The sequence below is a fragment of the Solanum stenotomum genome, chromosome 7, assembly GCF_019186545.1.
Source record: "Solanum stenotomum isolate F172 chromosome 7, ASM1918654v1, whole genome shotgun sequence".
Classification (NCBI taxonomy): domain Eukaryota; kingdom Viridiplantae; phylum Streptophyta; class Magnoliopsida; order Solanales; family Solanaceae; genus Solanum; species Solanum stenotomum.
The window spans coordinates 46,846,673-46,853,640 of NC_064288.1; positions in this window are offsets into that span (position 1 = coordinate 46,846,673).

A 6,968-nucleotide genomic window follows, 5' to 3' on the forward strand; every position below is an offset into this window, starting at 1 on the left:
AATTAAAACAAAATTAATTTATGTTTTACATCCATAAGTAATAATATTTTTCTATCATTCACATATTTCTTTACCACCTTATAAGAGGAATATAAATTCATATTTCAGAAATAATAATAATAATACTAATAATAATAATAATAATAAAATAATAATAATAAAATAATAGTAATAATAATAAAATAATAAAATAATAATAGTAATAGTAATAGTAATATTAATAATAATAATAATAATAATAATTATTATTATTATAATAATAATAATAATAATAATAATAGTAATAGTAATAGTAATAGTAATAATAATTATAATAATAATAATACACATAATAATAATAATAATATAATAATAATTATTATTATAATAATAATAAACATAATAATAATAATAATAGTTTAATAATAATAATTATTATTATTATTATATTTATAATTATAATTATAATTATAATTATAATAATAATAATAATAATTCAATATGGGCAATTTGGAAATTGTATAAAAGAATTAAGGGCAAAAAGGTAATATACTTGGTCAACATAAAAAGGCTTTTAAGTTAAAAAAAAAAAAGCTCCCCTCCCCTAGCTTTTAGCTTTTGGCTTAAAATAAGTCATTTTTGACTTAAAATAAGTTACTTTGATAATTGTCAAACACTCTAATAAGTCAAAAACTGACTTTTAAACCAGTTTGACCAGCTTAAAAGCCCATCCAAACAGGCTCTAAGAAACAAATTGAAACTAAAAGAGCCCCATATTTGACGGAATTTCAACTGATGATGCTCATGCTCCATCGTTTAATATATTATCTCAAACACCCCGTCTAAAACTGTTCAAATTTCGGCCATCGGTGGTCCATCTCGTTTGAAGAATCAAAAAGATAAAAAATAATGAAGCAAACCAAAGTGCGACTAAGGCAAATCAAAGGGGGAAGAAGAGGAAGGGGAAAAAACTTGTTGAAACCCCTCCAAAGTCTGATTCTGAATCAGATTCGAATTTTATTGGTCAAACAAAAAAGAAGAAAACAAAAAAAAGCAACAAAGGTTGAAGTCACTGAAACATCAAAACCTTATACAGAAGAAAAACAAAAAAGGATGAACCGAAATTACCAAAATCCAAATAGCCCAAAAAAGTGATTAAGGTAAGTAATTTATTTAATTTATTTTTCACATTACTCAAAATAGTTATTTTTTTATATCACATTATTATTATTGTTGTTTTCAAATTATTGTTTTTCTGAAATTTGTTCCAAATCTGAATAAAATGTTTATGCATTTGATTATAAATTTTAAATGATGTATTTTGTATGAATTATGATACAACATTGATATGCATATGAATTATTAATTTTGTTTTCAAATTTTATGATCTTATTTAACTACTCTGTATTGTATAGGTACTCCTGAATTTTTTTGAATAATAAATGTATGAAGTGTGTGTGAATAATATATGTATGGAGTGTGTGTGAACAATATGTGTATGCAGTGTGTGTGAAATGCGAATATAATGTATGGCATATTTTTTATTAATATTGTCTATGAAATGTGTGTGAAATGTGAACTATGGTTATTGCTGGAAAGAAAATTGTGTATACAGTGTGTGTGAATAATATGTTTATGTTGTGTGTGTGAAATGTGGATATAATTTATGTCATTTCTTTATACATATTGTATATGAAGTGTGTGTGAAATGTGAACTATGGTTACTGCTGGAATGAAAGTTGAATTCTATGTGTGTGAAGTGTGTATGAAATGTGAAACTATTAAGTTATGTATGATTTGTGTATTGTAACTGAATAATATGTGTATGAAAATGATATTTCTGTATGAAATTGAATAATATGTGTATGAAGTATCTTTTAATTAGTATACACAATTTTATTTTATAGGAAATGAAGAGACACACACACTGGTCTTCATGTACCAACATGAATGTGTTTGCTGATCTTTTGACTTTTCTTGGGCAAGAGAGATTTCAACAATCCTGTGGCATTATGGAAAAACAAAGAATGAGGATGACGCGATCAGCGAAAGTGAAGTTACTGGTACGGTTGCTAGCAAATTTGGTGGACCTCGGATAGCAAAAGAACATGTTCTGGATACCACTAATTATCCTACACCAATACTACCGACTAGAAAGTTGAAATAGTTGATTGCACATTCTACTTTTTAAGAATTACATTTTTTTTTTAACTTTTGGATAATTTTTTTCTGTTTAACTTTTGGATGATTCTTTTTTGTTTAAGTATTTGATGATATATACTACAATATGTTATCAAAATAGTTGATTGCACCTTTTGATTCTCTTTTGAATGTTCTAAAAATTGTAACACTGTGTTTTTAATTATACACATGGTGACTGACATGTACTAACCTATAATGTTTGAATATTATAAGTTCAGGACAAAAACATTATACAGACTTCATACAGTTCTGATACACTATTTTTTAAAGTAGCACTGTGTTTTTAATTTGTATAATGAATGGATGAAACGTGTATGAAATACATTTTATATGCATATGTCTATGACTTCAATATTAAATGTTGGATATTTGTATTTAGTCATGGTATAATTTTTATAGTTGTATTTTGTCTTATTTTCATTTGAATTAAATATGATTTATATATGTCCGACAACAACTTAAATTAGTCACTAATATATACAATATCTTTACTATGGAACAAATTTTATCATTAACGATATGCAAGTTGTGTCACATTTGTCTTAGTTTATACACGATTCATTCATTAAGTACACAAAATTCATACAGTTGTTACTAAAAATTGTTCCAAGCACTAAATTTATAATAATATGCATTCTGTATGATAACTGAATGATAAAGACTAGAAGAATTGTATATAACCCCCTCCATTTGAAAATCGACATAATTCCCTATTTCATTAAAAAAAAAACAAATTAGTCTCACATTGTAAACAAACAATTCGAAATAAAACTATCATTCAGACAGACAAAACATTACAAAACAATTTTTATATTCAATCAAAAAATATTTCATAGAAATATCATTCAAATAGTACATTCCAAACACTTTCATACTATTTTAATACAACTTTCATACATCAAATATGTACATTTTTTTAACGAAAATACTTCATTAATGTCACTCAAATTTATACAAAAATGTCAACAATAAAATTTCAAAATTAATACAACCTTAAAACACTTATCATACAATTCGTCAAAATTTCAAATAACTTTTTTTTTCCAAATTACTGGACATGCTTTCATACAAATTCCATACTTTCTTAATATACATTTCATACATATATCATTAAGACAGCTTATTTCATGACAACTTTCAAACTCACTTAATACACATTTCATACAACAAATAATCATACATTACAAATATCTATATCTTATCGTACCAAATAATTCATTTCTAACTCACTAATTACTTCAGAAATGACAACATCTAATATAACACACTAAAATTATAATTTAATACCAACTTAAAACACTTGTTATACAATTCGTCAAAAATCCAAATAACTTTTTTTACATCTTACGAAACACATTTTCTTACAAATTTCTTTACAATAATTCTATTAAATTCATTCATAAATATACAATTACTTTATACTTTAAGAAAAAAAAGTACACAAAACAATCACAAAAACAGAAAATCACTAATATTATACATTTCACAATAGTTTACAAGTAATGATATCATCTTAAACATAGAGACGATTTACAGTTTAATAATTATTTTTTTCATTTCAATATAATTTAAAAACAAACACTAAACAATAATAAATACTAACCTGAAGGATCCCATCTTCCACCATGTTTAATTAGAATTGATACGTAATTGTCCATCTCAATAAAATCAATTTTTTTAATGAAAAAAACCTTTAATTACTCGATTCTGCTAATTTTTTAGGCTGAAGAATTAAGAGAGAGAAACGTTGAAAAAAAAAGGATATGATCTGATTTTTTATTTTATTTTAACTGATTTTGAGTGAATTAAGGATAAAAAATATTGTTAATTTTTTTGGATCCCTTATTTCATGCTAATCATTAATTATCTACAATAAGTTCAAATTAAATTACAGGCCACAATTTCAGTTTTTTACTTTATTATTTCTAATTTCATTTTTTTTTTAATTTTCGTTTATCTTTTTATTTATTTTTTAAGTTTTTTCCAATTAATAAAAACATTTTTTTTTGTGAATTTGTTATAACCTGAAATATTTAATGCTATAACTTGAAAGTCTAAATCTACTGCTATAGCTTGAAAATAGTACTATAATATATGTCATATATGAAATTTACACATAAAAAAATGTATTTATATAAAAAATTCCACATAAATATCTATACATATACAATTGATAAGCCTATCACAAAGAACATATACAGATACAAACACAATTTTCATTGACACAGACAAATTAGCGCCTGATTTATACAAACGTCGTGATTTATACAAATCAGATATTCCATAGCAAACATAATTTGGCCATGGAGTGCAAATAGCAAAACTGTAGCTATAGAGCGCTGATATGATTATTATATTTGTTATTCCTGAAATTTACTCTTATTATAAGTCAAAAATACCCGGGCTCAAAAAATATGTGGGACTCATATTCTTGGACACAAAGGAAAAATATGTGGACATCATATTTTATAGCACTCTCCCTTGATGTTCATGTAAAAAAAAAATCAAGTGAAAGAAAAAGTGCAGTAATACACATTGTTTGTTGTCTTATTAAAAATCATATTAAAAAGATTCAGTGGGACAAAACATTGATTAAGGAAAAAGGTGTGTAACACGTATTTACTCCATTTGATGAAAACATCACTTAATATCTCAAAGACGACTTCCAATCTTGTATCTTAGCTTCTCAAAGAATGAAGTTGTTATTGCCTTGGTGAGCATAACTGTATAATTATCACTTGAACGACAAACTTGTTGAACATCCGTTTCACCCTTCTTTTGAAGATCATGAGTAGAAAAGAATTTTGGTGAAATATGTTTTGTTTTATCCCCTTTGATGTATCATCCTCTTAGTTGAGCTATACTTACAACCTTGTCTTCATATAATTTTGTTGGAATCTCTTTTCAAATGAAGATCACATGTTTCTGGAATTTGGTTGAGTTATTGATCTCAATCAAATGCATTTTTGAAAAAGATGTGAAAAAAGTTGAGGGCAATTTCTTTTTATTCATGCCAATACATGCACAAAAACCCTTACATTATTAAAACCACAATTTATCATTACATAAATTTAAAAAGCATACCAAATAAAATATTAACAATATATAAAGGTCAATACACACATATTTTTTCTAATAAATCATACCAAACAACCCCTAATTATTTAGACCAGCCTACATTTTCTTTAGTGGGGTAAATAGAGATAAGTCAATGATGGAAATATGTAATTCTCAATTCGGTCTATATTCATTGAAATTTTGCGGGACGTTACAAGATACGTTCAATTCGAGTTGGGACTCAACAAGGTGTGTTCAATTCAAATTAGGATTCTTGGAGGCTACTCAACCCTAAATCCTAGTTCACGACACAATTCCTTTAAAAGACATCTCAAATATCCCATAAACTCTTGGGTATTTTTAAAGGTCAAGGTCTCAAATATTCCACAAACTCATGGAGTATTCATAAAGAGATCAAATCCAAATAATATTAATTCGAAAAATACACCACTAACGACCCTCGAATTATGACTATCAAGTCCAAATCATCCTAAGTCAAGAAATATGCACAAACGACCCTCGAATTATGGATAAATATCTTATGAGAGAAGAATCAAGGATCAACAGAATTGTACCCGCATTGAATTATCAATAAAATATTCATGTTTTTTCAGGTTTTATTTCTGTGGTTTATTTATTTTCCATATGTTTAAAATTTGTTGAAAACAATATGATATTTTTAATTTAATCCAAAATAATTGTGTCTATATAATTAAGAAGATATATTACTTTTTTTTATTTCATCTTATTTAGATAATCAAATTTTTACCTGACTAAAAAATCATACTAAAATGATATTATTTAATTACAGAAAATTTAATGAAACATTTTTTATTTTGTAGGTATAAGTGATTATTACAAAAGTATGTCAATATAAAATATCATATAATATGAAACGGAAGAAAGAGAGTAACTTTTTTGTTTTAAAAAAAAAATATTGACACCTTGTTTGGATGGTTGTTATCCGTTGTATTGTTGATTTTAATGCAATGGTTGTTTTGATTATTTGAATGGTTGTTATATATGTTTTATAATATATCGTATTGTATTGTATCATATTATGTTATTTTAAGGAAAAAAGATCTTAAATATATTCGAACTCTGACCGAAATTGATGTAACAATCCCAATCTTTGGGCAGGACCTATTACCCCCTGCACTATTTAATAGTGTATTTTAAAGATATATAAGTGCCCAACTGGACAAGTTACTCTTTATAATGATGCATTATTTATGATGTCCACGTGGACACCTATATATCATTATAATACACTATTAAATAGTGGTGGGGGGTAATAGGTCATGCCTAAAGTTTGGGATTGTTACAACAATTTCGGTCAAAGTTCGGATATATTTCGAATCCTTTTCCCTTATTTTAATGAATACAATTCGGATAGGATGTATCGTTCTCCATCATTACATAATGTGTACATATTCATAATTTGAATGATAAACCTACAAAAAAAAGAATGCACGAGGTAGAACTACTATGAAATTAAAGGTAGGCTAAAAGATGAAATATAATTATTAAACAATTAATAAAGACAAAATGAGAATAAAATATTAATGTAACGATGCGATCACACCAAATTGGTTATTATATAAAATGAGATTTTTCGTCGTTACCTAATTATGAATTTAAACAATATGATACAATATAATTTAAATAACAATCAAAACAAACATTATATTTAAACTAACTCTTGACACCTAATTTTGACCCTCCCCGAT